Source organism: Muntiacus reevesi, chromosome 9 (genome assembly GCF_963930625.1).
Source record: "Muntiacus reevesi chromosome 9, mMunRee1.1, whole genome shotgun sequence".
In the NCBI taxonomy this organism is placed as follows: Eukaryota; Metazoa; Chordata; class Mammalia; order Artiodactyla; family Cervidae; genus Muntiacus; species Muntiacus reevesi.
Window position 1 is genome coordinate 80,051,583 of NC_089257.1, and position 13,044 is coordinate 80,064,626.

At 39.6% G+C, this 13,044-nt stretch overlaps 1 protein-coding gene across 1 annotated transcript in view; it reads left to right on the forward strand.

Moving 5' to 3' along the window:
* Window positions 1–10,740: 10,740 nt before the first annotated feature.
* The window catches only part of CNTN5 (contactin 5), a 1,527,443-nt gene continuing 1,525,139 nt past the window's right edge, over window positions 10,741–13,044 (forward strand). The window contains exon 1 of the mRNA XM_065944251.1: window positions 10,741–11,000. The gene's annotated coding sequence lies outside the window, so the exon portion shown is untranslated. The remainder of the gene's footprint in view (window positions 11,001–13,044) is intronic.

Sequence of the window (13,044 nt, forward strand, 5' to 3'; positions counted from 1 at the left end):
CAATTGAATCCATATTAGTATCTCTAAAGTTGAATTCAATAGCTTTCCCCTAAAGAATGCATCTCAGCTAAGCCCACTATTTTTGAGCAACAAGAGTTCTCCCACTGTTCCACTTAGCCCAATGGGTTCAGTGTAGTGTCTTATTTACTTATCTATATCTGTCAATGAAATATAACATCTGAGAGGGCAGAGTTTGTTTCTTGTTTGTTTTGTTCACTATGGGGTTCCTAGGTCTGCTGTCCAAGAACAGAGCTAATACTCAGTGACTCTTCCCTGTTACCCTCCTGCATGCCCAACTACTCCACAAGTCCTCTTGACTTTTCATCCTAAAAGTCTCTGGAATCCAATGTCCTGTCACATTTTTAGTTTTTCCTTTTATGATCTATGACTACAAATATTACAACAGCTCCCTAACTGATTTCTTTGCGTCAAGGCTATTCATCTACCGAATGACCTCCTTTTGATTACAACTACACAATGATTCCATTTCCTTAAGATGATACATAAGTCTTTTCACAATGGAGCCGCTACTTACTTCAGTATCATTTCGGGCTCTGCACTTTCCAGGGGCTCCAGCATCAACCCATATTCATTAACTTTACAGAACACGTGAATTTGAAACAGCACACTGTGCACCTATTACGGGGCTGGATAGACATAGATATTGATATAGGTAAAAATTTAGGTATCTATGAATAGCAGGGAGAGATAAGAAAGCCTTCCTCAGTGATCAAAGCAAAGAAATAGAGGAAAACAATACAATGGGAAAGACTAGAGATCTCGTCAAGAAAATTAGAGATACCAAGGGAACATTTCATACAAAGATGGGCATAATAAAGGACAGAAATGGTATGGACCTAACAGAAGCAGAAGATATTAAGAAGAGGTGGCAAGAATAAACAGAACGATACAAAAAATATCTTCATGATCCAGATAACCACGATGGTATGGTCACTCACCTAGAGCCAGGCATCCTGGAGGGTGAAGTCTAGTGGGCTTTAGAAAGCATCACTATGAACAAAGCTAGTGGAGGTGATGGAATTCCAGTCGCGCTATTTCAAATTCTAAAAGATGATGCTGTGAAAGTGCTGCATTCCATATGCCAGCAAATTTGGAAACTCAGCAGTGGCCACAGGACTGGAAAAGGTCAATTTTCATTCCAATCCCAAAGAAAAGCGAAAGTGAAGTCACTCAGTCGTTTCCAACACTTTGCAACCCACGGACTGTAGCCTGCATCAGGCTTCTCCGTCCATGTGATTTTCCAGGCAATAATAGTGGAGTGGGTTGCTATTTCCTCCTCCAGGTGATCTTCCCAGCCCAGGGAATTGAGCCTGGGTCTCTTGCATTGCGGGCAGACACTTTACCCTCTGAGGCACCAAGGAATCCCAAAAAAGGCAATGTCAAAGAATGCTCAAACTACCGCACAATTGCAGTCATCTCACACACTAGTAAAGTTATGCTCAAAATTATCCGAGCCAGGCTTCAACAGTACATGAACTGTGAACTTCCAAATGTTCAAGCTAGATTTAGAAAAGGCGGAGGAACCAGAGGTCAAATTGCCAACATCCATTGGATCATCAAAAAAGCAAGAGAGCTCCAGAAAAACATCTACTTCTGCTTTATTGACTATGCCAAAGCCTTTGACTGTGTGGATCATAACAAACTGTGGCAAATTCTTAGAGAGATGGGAATACCAGACCACCTGACCTGTCTCTTGAGAAATCTGTATGCAGATCAGGAAGCAACATCTAGAACTGGACATGGAACAACAGACTGGTTCCAAATAGGAAGCACACCAAGGCTGTATATTGTCACCCTGCTTATTTAACTTCTATGCAGAGTACATCATGAGAAACGTTGGAATCAAGATTGCCAGGAGAAATATCAGTAACCTCAGATATGCAGATGACACCACACTTATGGCAGAAAGTGGAGAACTAAAGAGCCTCTTGATGAAAGTGAAAGAGGAGAGTGAAAAAGTTGGTTTAAAATTCAACATTCAGAAAACTAAGGTCATGGCATCCAGTCCCATCACTTGATGGCAAATACATGGGGAATCAGTGGAAAGAGTGACAGACTTTTTTTTTTTTTGGGCTCCGAAAACACTGCAGATGGTGACTGCAGCCACGAAATTAAATGATGCTTGCTCCTTAGAAGAAAAGTTATTACCAACCTAGACAGCATATTAAATAGCAGAGACATTGCCAACAAAGGTCCGTCTAGTCAAAGCTATGGTTTTTCCAGTAGTCTTATATAGACGTGAGAGTTGGATCATGAAGAAAGCTGAGTGCTGATGAACTAATGCTTTTGAATTCTGCTGTTGGAGGAGACTCTTGAGAGTCCCTTGGACTGCAAGGAGATGCAACCAGTTCATCCCAAAGGAGATCAGTCTTGGGTGTTCATTGGAAGGACTGATGTTGAAGCTGAAACTACAATACTTTGCCCACCTGATGGGAAGAACTGACACATTTGGAAAAGACCCTGATGCTGGGAAAGATTGAAGACAGGAGGAGACTGGGACGACAGAAGATGAGATGGTTGAATGGCATCACTGACTCAATGGACTTGAGTTTGAGCAAGCCCCGGGGTTTGGTGATGGACAGGGAGGGCTGGCGTGCTGTAGTCATGGGTTGGCAAATAATCAGACATAACTGCACGACTGCACTGATACATATATAAGCATAGATACAGATGTATAAGGGGCTTCTTCAGTGGCTCAGAAGTAAAGACTCCATAGGAGATGTGGGTTCAATTCCTGGGTCAGGAAGTTTCCTGGAGGAGGGCATGGCAACCCAATCCAGTATTCTTGCCTGGAGAATCCCATGGACAGAGGAACTTGGTGGGCTACAGTCCACAAGGTCGCAAAGAATTGGCCATGACTGAAGCAGCTTAACACACACCCACAAACAGATGTATAGATGTAGAAGTGGATATAGATGTAGAGGTCGATTAGGTATTTTTCATCACTTTGAGTCAATTTTTCTATTCATTCTAAGCCAATTCAAATACATGTCCTTGGTGAAGAACTTCCTTCAACGCACAGAGTGGTGTTCTCCCATGTCATTCTACAGAATACTGAGAATATCTCTGCTAATGCACTTTGGACTTTGCATTAACATGTTTAGAGTATAAACTCCTTAAGAGTCAAGATGGTGTACCATGGTATATGACACAGTGTAACATAATCAGTAGCAGACACATTTGTAAAGGTATGCATCAATTTTTTTAAAAAAAGACAATTTATAATAATTATATTAATCTATCAAATGAAGAAAAATAAATTTAGTTTTTAAAACAGCTATCCAAGTATCAGTGGCAAAAAGAAATCCAAATTATGGATCTTACAAATAAAAATCCATTTCAGAACTCTTTTCATAAATACAAGAATATTAAATAATACTTAACATAAAAAATAAATGGCGAGATAGGAAGCAGAAGAAATAAATATTTACTTACATGAAAAACACTTTGATCACTCCTCTCGTCTATTTTTAATTTTAACTGGTAAGTATATCATATATTTAAAAGGTTTATAGTGGAGAATGTGATTTTTGTTAACACCCACATTGCTCTGAGGGTTCAACATTAAATTGTTAAATGACTTAAAATTGTTTAATGGCTTTTTTATTAAAAGTTTTCAAAATTCTCCTGGTCAAACATGCAGTTATCACCAATAATAATATGCCATTACACATTAAGTGTGCTGATTTCCACTGTAAAACAAATATACTATTACCCTTCAGGGCCTGTCACTGTTGGTGGCATTGTCCTAAGGCTCACTATGAGTGTAGAACACCCACTGCTGTCATTTTCCAGCAAATATTGTGAATTTTTTCTTGTCTCATATTGTTTTCCACTAAGTTTTGATACAATTTCTTCTTCTGCTGGGTTCTTATCACCATCTCCTATCTCATTAGCAGAAGCCTGAGTTGACATGATGCCACCTTGTTCAGCCTTCTGGTTTTCCTTGGGACTATCCATCAGAGATTCCTTTCTCTTCACTATAAGACTGCCAGCCTTGGCCAGCTAACAATTAAGAACTGGTTAATGCTGGATGATAAAATTGCATTATATTGTACTTGTATACCTGAAGTCATTTATTTTCATCTCATTAGGAATGTCTCTTCACCAATTGCAACAGAAAGCAAGTTCACAGTGTATTATTCTATCCCTTCGTATAAAGTTTGTGTACCTTCGCAAATGATGTGGCACACGAGATAATGAGAGGTGTATAAAAACCGTGTCATGGAGCTATACTATATTGATTAATTTTGTCGCTGTATTAAATGGGCCTGGGATCCTTACAAGAAAGATGCTATTTAAGCACAAAATAATGGTGTCGTGTCTGTACTTGCATAGTTTATAAATTATATCTCAAAATTTCACAGACACAAAGCAAGTTTTTACCATTGTCAGCAGCAAAGCCAGAGAGACTTTCCAGAGAGAGCCTCCTCCATTAAGGAAACAATTGTTAGTGGAGTCCTAATCCTGTCATTGTTATTAGTTACCTTGAGTGAAGTCTGGTGGTGAGTCAGAAAGAACACAGCCCAATTTCTGGATGCTAGGTTGAAACTGACATGGTGACAGGAAAATGCTTTTTTTTTTTTTTTTCTTTCTTCATTTACCAACAGCACAAATCAGATATAAATAGAATTGACGACAAATACATTTGGACCACCAAAATGTAATCTCTTCTAAACAAACAGCACATATTGTGAAAACTCTGTATTTTCCTCCAAAACTGTGGATTGTCTTGTGCCGATTAGCATTTTGAATCAAGTATTATCCACGCAAAACACTAGAATGAGAGAATCTATAGTTATTCACTTTTTGAAGCGTTGACACGAAAGTTTCACTAAAATCTCACTTCATGTATGTATAGTGTTTAGAAAAGTAAGTTCCTAATACAAGTCACTTGAATGAATCATGTCTCTGAGAATAAACAAAAATGCTATAAACTGCCAACCAGTATGTTTAATATGGCATTAATCTTGTTATGCACTTGTATTAAATTTTCCATTTATTGCATTTTCTGTACATCAGGTCTATTCTTTGCACCTGGTACTTGCTAGTGGTGATTTGATTGATTAATCAAAATAGGGGTTGGGTTAGGGAGCTGGTTAAGAACACACGGTGCAGGCAGGCTATTTGAACTTGAGTTGCAGCCAGACTACTAGAATAAAATGGACAGTTCATCTAAAGCATACCTGTTTCAACACCTTGTGTACAGTTGGTGGTGGTATAGTAGCGTTCGACTCTTGTGACCCCATGACTGTAGCCTACCAGGCTCCTCTGTCCACGGGATTCTCCAGGCGAGAATACCGGAGTGGGTTGTCATTTCCAGGGAATCTTCCCAACCCAGGAATCAAACCTGGGTCTCCTGCATTGCAGGCAGAGTCTTTACCAACTGAGCTACAAAGCAAGCCCCAACTGTGTAGTTGCTGCTAAGTCGCTTCAGTCGTGTCAGATTCTGTGTGGCCCCATAGACGGCAGCCCAGCAGGCTCCGCCATCCCTGGGATTCTCCAGGCAAGAACACTGGAGTGGGTTGCCATTGTCTTCTCCAGTGTATAGTTAGTTCTCAACAAATGTTAATAGCTCTTAATTTAAGTGCAAGATCACCTATTAAAAATTTGACACTTTTCAACTTGTTGATGTGTTTACTAGATTTTGTATGTTAAAGTATATATATAACTCTTCTTATTGTCTCAATTACTAGTTTGGGGGTTCCTCTGAGTTCCCTAAAAATTCAGAAAATCCCTAGGACAGAAACTGACATTTCTAATTAGAACACGATTGCCATCTAGTGGTAACAATTGCTATCTACAGGCTTACTGGTGAACAGAAATGTAGGTGGTGAAAGTGTTCTGCTTCTGCTTCATAATGAAGGCTGTTGGAGTGAACCTCTGACAAACTAATGAGGCTTCCCATATGGACACTACCAAACCAATAAAAATGTTTAAAGACACATTTCATCAGAGTTTTGGAAATTTAGTTCCTGGCCCACAGGAAGCGTACAGTCTAGCTCTATACAAAAAGTTCTATGGTAGCGGTCGTGCCCGATTGCTTCGACAGCATGGACTGTAGCTTGCCAGGTTCCTCTGTCCATGGGATTCTCCAGGCAAGAATACTGGAGTGTGCTGTCATTTTCTTCTCCAAAAAAGACCTATATACAATGCTTAAACTGGATTATAAATACAAATTTGAAAAAAGAAAGCTGTGAGTCCAGGTATAAAGCAGATAAAAGGAGAGTTGAGGAAAGAAGGGAGATTTAAGGAAGTTTTAAGGAAGATTACTCTCACTTGGTGCAAAATGTCAAAAAATGTCAAGTTAATGCACCCGAGAGATAGAAAAGTGATGGGACATAGGAAAGAGATGGGAAATAATCAAGGTGCAATACACATAAGAAAATCTTTTAAAATAATTTAGAATATAAGAAGCCATTAGAAATTTTTACCTCAGATTGAGAAGACTGGTGTGTAAACAGAGACAAGAGCTTATAAACAAATATATCCTAGTTCTCGTTTCTTTATAGAAACTTCATATAAGAAGATCTTGGTAATGCGGTGCTATATGGAATGGAAGTTAGATATCTATAAGTGTATTAAAATAGATAGGCATTCTTGTACTGAAGACTTATCTAAGACAAAATGGAAGTGCTTATCTAAAGAAAGCTACTGTATGGAAACTAATAAGTAAACTTTATTTGAAAATTTTTAAGATTTAAAGTTTTACTCCTGTTTTCTAAGTTATTAGTTTAACTTCCAATGCTTTTTGTTTTATTGTAAGGAAGAATATTTTTTGTTAGACAAGGATGTTGCAGAGGGTGAGCACGAGGACCTCTTAGAGGTCAGTTATGTCCACAGCTTCTGTGAGCATAGGCTAACACTACGAGAGCACCAAGACAGTCAAATAAGAGCTCTCTCTCTCACACCAATTAATGGATGCGGTTGCAGATGTTATCAAGATATCTACAAAGTAGGCTATGTTCTTTAGTGTTGGAAACTGAAACAGCTGTTAAATTAATTAAGTCAGTATATTTTCCAAGTCTGATTAGGATATGTTTATTTCTGCTTTCACAAAACAGCTGCGATGTAAGTAGTAAAACTGATGTTCTACGAAACCTAAAATAAAATCAAAATCATTATAAGTTGTCCAGTTCAAGTGAAAGCTTACTTTTGGATCTTCATGTTTTATTTACACTTATGGGGAACACTAGTGTATATGGGCAATGCAAGACTTTAACATCTTTAATTTTGTTTGTAAGTATTTTCACATTTGTTATTCTTTTAAACATATAGTATAGAGGACTAAAACATCAAAACAGAATATGATATGCAAATATTGAAAGTGGCTTTATTAAGCAAAGAAGGCGATCCAAGAAAAAGGACTAAACTTGAATTGAGTATTGCTCTGGGTTTCCCTATGTTTTGTGGTACAGTTTGTTGGGATATAACTGTAGTTATGGTCTACTAGCAATAATCTAGAAGCTTATTTGAGTCATATGAAAGGAGAGAAAAAAAAGAGGGCACAATTTAAAGAAAAAATCTGTAACAAAAATAAGACAAAAGCTCAGAGGCAACTCAACTGCTCCAGATGTTCTGCATCTGCTCACTTGCCCACTGGGGACCAGGAGATAAAGAGATTAACACATTTACACAAAGATGGTTAGACAACAAGCTCAGATAAGCAACATGACAGCTAGGTCCAGGTACCCTAACCAGAGTATGAAGAAAATGACTCACTAAACCACTTAACTCACTTACAAATGATATTTTAATTGATTTAATGTTCAACTGCCACTACAGTAGACTATGAACTGGTTATTAAAAAAAGAAGTCACTTTCATTCTGAACTAGAATCATAAAATGTTTTAATAATGACTTTTCAAAGGAAACAGCATCAGGATTTTATAAGAGGTAACGAATAATACTAATGTTTTTTAATTACAATTGTAAGTGAAGACAGTATTTTAAAATCCCATTTTCACATAAGAATAATAGAAAATCTTAGTTTTGATGCATGTGAGAAAATTTGGAAAACAGAGGAGTTAGTTTCCTCTTGGCAGATCTATTACAAGGAAAATTTTTTTTTTTTTTTGGTTTCCTACTTTATGCAGTTGTTTTTTCTAATTTCAAACGTTTAACTGCATATTCCTGAACCCTGTGGATGTAATAGGATACCAAGGTGAACATGATCTAAATAAATAAATACTTACTTTTCATACTTTTCAAATATACAGCACAAAGATATAGTCCATCATAGCAAAATTCTCAAAATTTCAGGAAGATGTTGAAGCAAAAAAAGGCTCATATAGCCACATATAACACAAGAGTGGAATGTGAACATATAATATATAGTATTAATATAGAATACCATAAAATGGAACAATATAAAGTCACCTATCCTGAAATCTTGCTGGAATGTGTCCACATAACCCAGTGACCCTTAAATTAAGACTTGAAGCTAACAGTCTAAATTTGAAATAACAGAAACTAACCAGGTTCATCCTTTCCTTTCTTCCTCTCTAAATTATCAGATACCCTTTAGAGTCTCATTATGTCATCTTGTTACAAATGTTTCTGGCCCATTCTTACAATATCACTTACTATATAAAAATCAAAATATAAGTCTTTATATATAAGCCTTTATTAAAAAAGGAAAAAAGATTTAATCCACCCACATTATTGGAAACATAAATTTCCTTATCCATGTTAATTGTAGGGGGTGCCATGAATCATGTGACTGATAGTGTTTCCTTATTTACATTGGCTACTATCTTCATGGTACATTGAGAGGGCCATTTTTAACAATATGTAAATGGATTTTTCTCTTGAAACCTCATTCCTGGCTTCGTATCTCTCCTACTATTACCACTTTACCCTATGTCTTGATGAGACTGACCTACATTTTTGATTAATTTTTTAGTTGAAAAAATTCCTGTAGGCCAATTTAAATCCTTTCTGAAACAACTAGTTGAAAGAAAATACATGAAATACATGAGAGAATGACTCAAATGCCAAATTATCAAATCACATGTAATACAAAGGTGTTCTAGGAAGTGAAGCAAACTATAAACAAGCTCAGCCTCTGTATCCCCCATTAAGGCTGGATGTGCTCAATTATAATAAACACTTAAAGACAAAAACCCCACTGCACAATAAAAGAAAATGCTTTAAGCTTTTAGACTTTGAATCTATTTCGTAATATATTTAAACAGGTTATAAAAGTCCTGGTGATTCTCTCCGTGAACCAACAGCCTGACTCCAGAGTGGAGCCAGCGAAGCAGAGAAAAAGCCCAGAGAAGTCGAATTTCAGCAACAATCCCTCATTTAACACATAAAGAAAATAACCTAATTACTGGAAAGTGGGGAAAAGAAAATAAAAAAGTACGAAAGGGTAGAGAAGCATTAAATGTGAAGACACACATTTCTCTTCGCCATGGAACAAGAAAGCAGCCCAGATCCTGAGGGTAGCCATAAAAAACAGAGACTGGCTGTTTGTACCACATGTGTGGATGAATGAGAAGAAGCCAAGAAACAGGAAAAAGACTAATTTTAATTACAAGAAAAGCTGCAAAATAGAGAACACAGAGCTAGTGGCAGGAAGGCTTCCAGCTACAGGCAGCACGACACTGAACTCGCCTCGCCAATTAGAGCCGTCAGACCCCATCAGGGGATTAAGTGAGCAGGAGAAACAGCCTCGGTGAGGGTGAGGCCGGACTCAGATCGCAGGAGAGGCGGACGCCGGCCGGCAGCGGGGGCGACCTGAGACTCGCTCCCAGTTCCGGAGACCGACAGGGAGAAGCAGCGAACAGTGGGTGGGACTGCCGTCTCATTACGGACAGGTGCTAACCCCGCCATCTATGGAAATAGGTTGCTAAAGACATGTAGCATAATTTAACCAACAGTTACATCCAACGAGGGGAGAGAATTCGAGAAGGACTCAGGAAAAGTAGGAGGGGGACTGGCTGAACAATGGCACTAAAGCTGCCACACTGTGGATTTACTACCTGTGTTGTGTTTCCAGTTACATCCATCGGGAAAGGAAAAATTCAGAAAGGAAAGGGTGCTGCTGTCTGAGGCTAAGCCCACTCGGTCAATTCGAAGTGAGCCGGGGCGGGCGGGGAGTCAGGGAGACACCAGCACAAGAGCGTCTAAGAGCCCTGAGATAAAACTCTCAAGTGTAGAAACAAAGAGAAGCGCTTCCCAGGCAGGACCTGAGGGGATTCTCCGAAGTGGGAAAGTCCACTCAGGAGCCCGCCTCAGGGAAGGCAGCAGCCGGTGCCGCCTCGTGAGGGAAAGGCGCCGGGGCTCTGAGGACCCGGGGAGGAGGGAGGCGGCCGGCGCAGGAACTCAGCGGAGGGGCCCCGCGCGGTCCGCCGCGGCCGCGCTGGAATCTCTGACAGAAATTCGCGCAGGTTGCGGGGCGGGGTCCGGAGTTGGGCCGCGGGGGAAATAGCGGCGGACGAGTGAGACGCTGAGACCCAGACACATCCCTTCCAGGGGCGTGGGGACCTGCTCGCCCGGGGACGCGCCGACTGAAGCCGGCGGCGGGAGACGCGGGCGGCGGCGGCGCGGGGGGCGGGGCGGGCGCGGGCCGCGCGGGGCGCACAGCCAGTCAGAGGCGCGGCGCGCGAGCCGCGCGGACGCATTGGCCGCGACGCCCGGGCCCCGGACGCGCCCGCCGGGGGAGGCGCCGCTCCGGCCCCCCGATTTAACCAACTACCGAGCGGGGGAGCGTGTCGGCCAGGAGGCGGCCGCCGAAGTGCCGTGGGAGCGCCGCGCGGGAAGGATGCGTTACCTGCGTCCCCTCCTCAGGGAGCGGCCGGGCGAGCTGGAGGATTCTCTGTGAAGGACTCGAAACTCCGCAGTTGGTCTCCTGCCACAGGCTGGGGTGGACCTGAGTCTCGGCTCTTGTCTGTGCTGTGTCCACGGGCAGGGGGATGGCAGACGGGAATTGAGAGTCGTGGAGGAAGGACGGGGAGCCTGGCGTCTCCTTGGTAAGTGGCTGACATTCCTTCGCCGGTGACTGCTGTCTGCGATTGTGCACTTGGCTTCCCAGGCGCTGACAGTTTGTGACACGCTCGCTTCTGCAAAGCCATCCTTTCTTGCCGTGTTGCCAGAATTTAAAACTGTCACATAAAGCTGCTCTTCCTCCCCGCCCCCCTCCCCCCCCCCCCCCCAAACCTTCTTCTTCTTTGAAATCAAATGTGCTCTTTTTCTCTGCTGGGATTTTAGGTCAGAAAAGTTGAGGCAACGCTAAGCATAATCTATTTGTGTACCTAGTAATGTCATTCAGAATGAGAGTAAACAGTTCCTACAACTGAACTGGAAGGTGACAGATGTCAGGAGAGGGTAGGAAATTGTCTGCAAGAGAAACTAAATGTTCAGAAAATAGGCTGTCCTTCTCAGGTACTGAATGTATGTCTTCTGACTGAGCAGTGTGTTTGTGAGAATAGAGCCTAGATCACTGGACATCTGGCAGTGCGATAACTTGTTAAAATTCAGTAGAAATGCTCTATAAGTGGAGTTCTACAAAGTTCGAGAGACTGAACAAACAAGTATCTTGAATTATGCTAAGGTGTTTTCTCAGTGTTGTGTAGGAAGGTGACAAATTTTTTTAAATGAATATAAAAATATGCTCAGACATATACTCAAAACTCCTTACTGAGTTTTTTGTTGAAAAATTGGAGAGAACATTAATTTGCATATATATGAACATAGTATACAGTAAGTTAAGAATAACACTGACAACCTCAAAATTTTTCAGTTGTTTTAATTAACTTTATTTTGAAAATACAAGCATTCACTAAATGTTTTAGAATTATTTTATTTTTAAATTTCATAACCTCTGTCATGAAAACTATAATCAATGTGATAATTAAAGCACAGGTTTGGAAGAAAAAGAAAACCTTTTAACTGTTTGTGAGTTGCCTTAACCTGTGTTCAGTTCATCTGCTTTTTCTGTTAATTTAAAAGACAAAATCATTTAAAGATTGCATACTTCTATTTTGATTCTCTATTTTAACTGGAAATAGGATGAAAGAAATAGATATTTATTAGAATACTAGCATTAAAAACTACACACAAATAGTGGGTCAAGTTTTCAAATCAATAGAGGTATTTTTGTTTACTGTTGAACTATAACAAGACTGCAGAAATAACTTATGACTATCACAGCAAGCTTAAAGAGTTCATCATGATTAATATTGTGACTCTAAACATAAAAGAATTAGTAATGATTAGGTCATTATTTTTTTCAAAGTGCCTGTAATGAATTTTAAGCCACTCACAAATGTTTCTTTGCATATTTTCCTACTTCATATTCAGATTATTATAAGTTTTATGTGGAGTAGTATATTGAATCTCATAATTGACAGGTATATGTTCCTTTGATTCAAGTGGAAAAAACACTATAACTATCTAACAATACATCACATGAAACGAATAAAAAGTAAAAGATGTTATTAAGAGCATCTAAATTAGTGACGAAAACAAAGCCCAAAATTCAAAGTTACAAAAAGGAAATGAGATATAAAAAATAAAATAGAATTTGAAAAGTAACTGGAGTGTGGTGAGATGGTATGAAAGTGTATTTGAAAATAGTAAATCAATAAAATGTTTGTTACAATATAAGTGCCAATGTTTTGTGCAAGGATTGGTGGCGTTTTTAAATTGTTCTTATTTAAAACATCTGAAAACTAAAAAATGAGGAGGAAAAGCAATTCACTTTAAGTTCTCTTTGATTCTATACACAGCTGCATAGATAGTTTGAGTTCTCAAAGCTTAGAAAAAAGAACATTACCCCAACAGATTAACTGAATGCCAGATTTTGCTTGTAAATTGTGAGGCACAAGCATAGGAGGATGCATTTGAAAATAGATCATCTGAGAAGCTACAGTTGTGTGATTTTTAAATGAATTTCTAAAATACTGTAGTGTTTCCCAAAGTGAGTAATGCTTCAAATAGTAGGTGGTCTGAAATCTTTATTTAGTTAGGAAGATAAGCTAAAATCACACCTTGAATGTAGATACGGGCTATGTT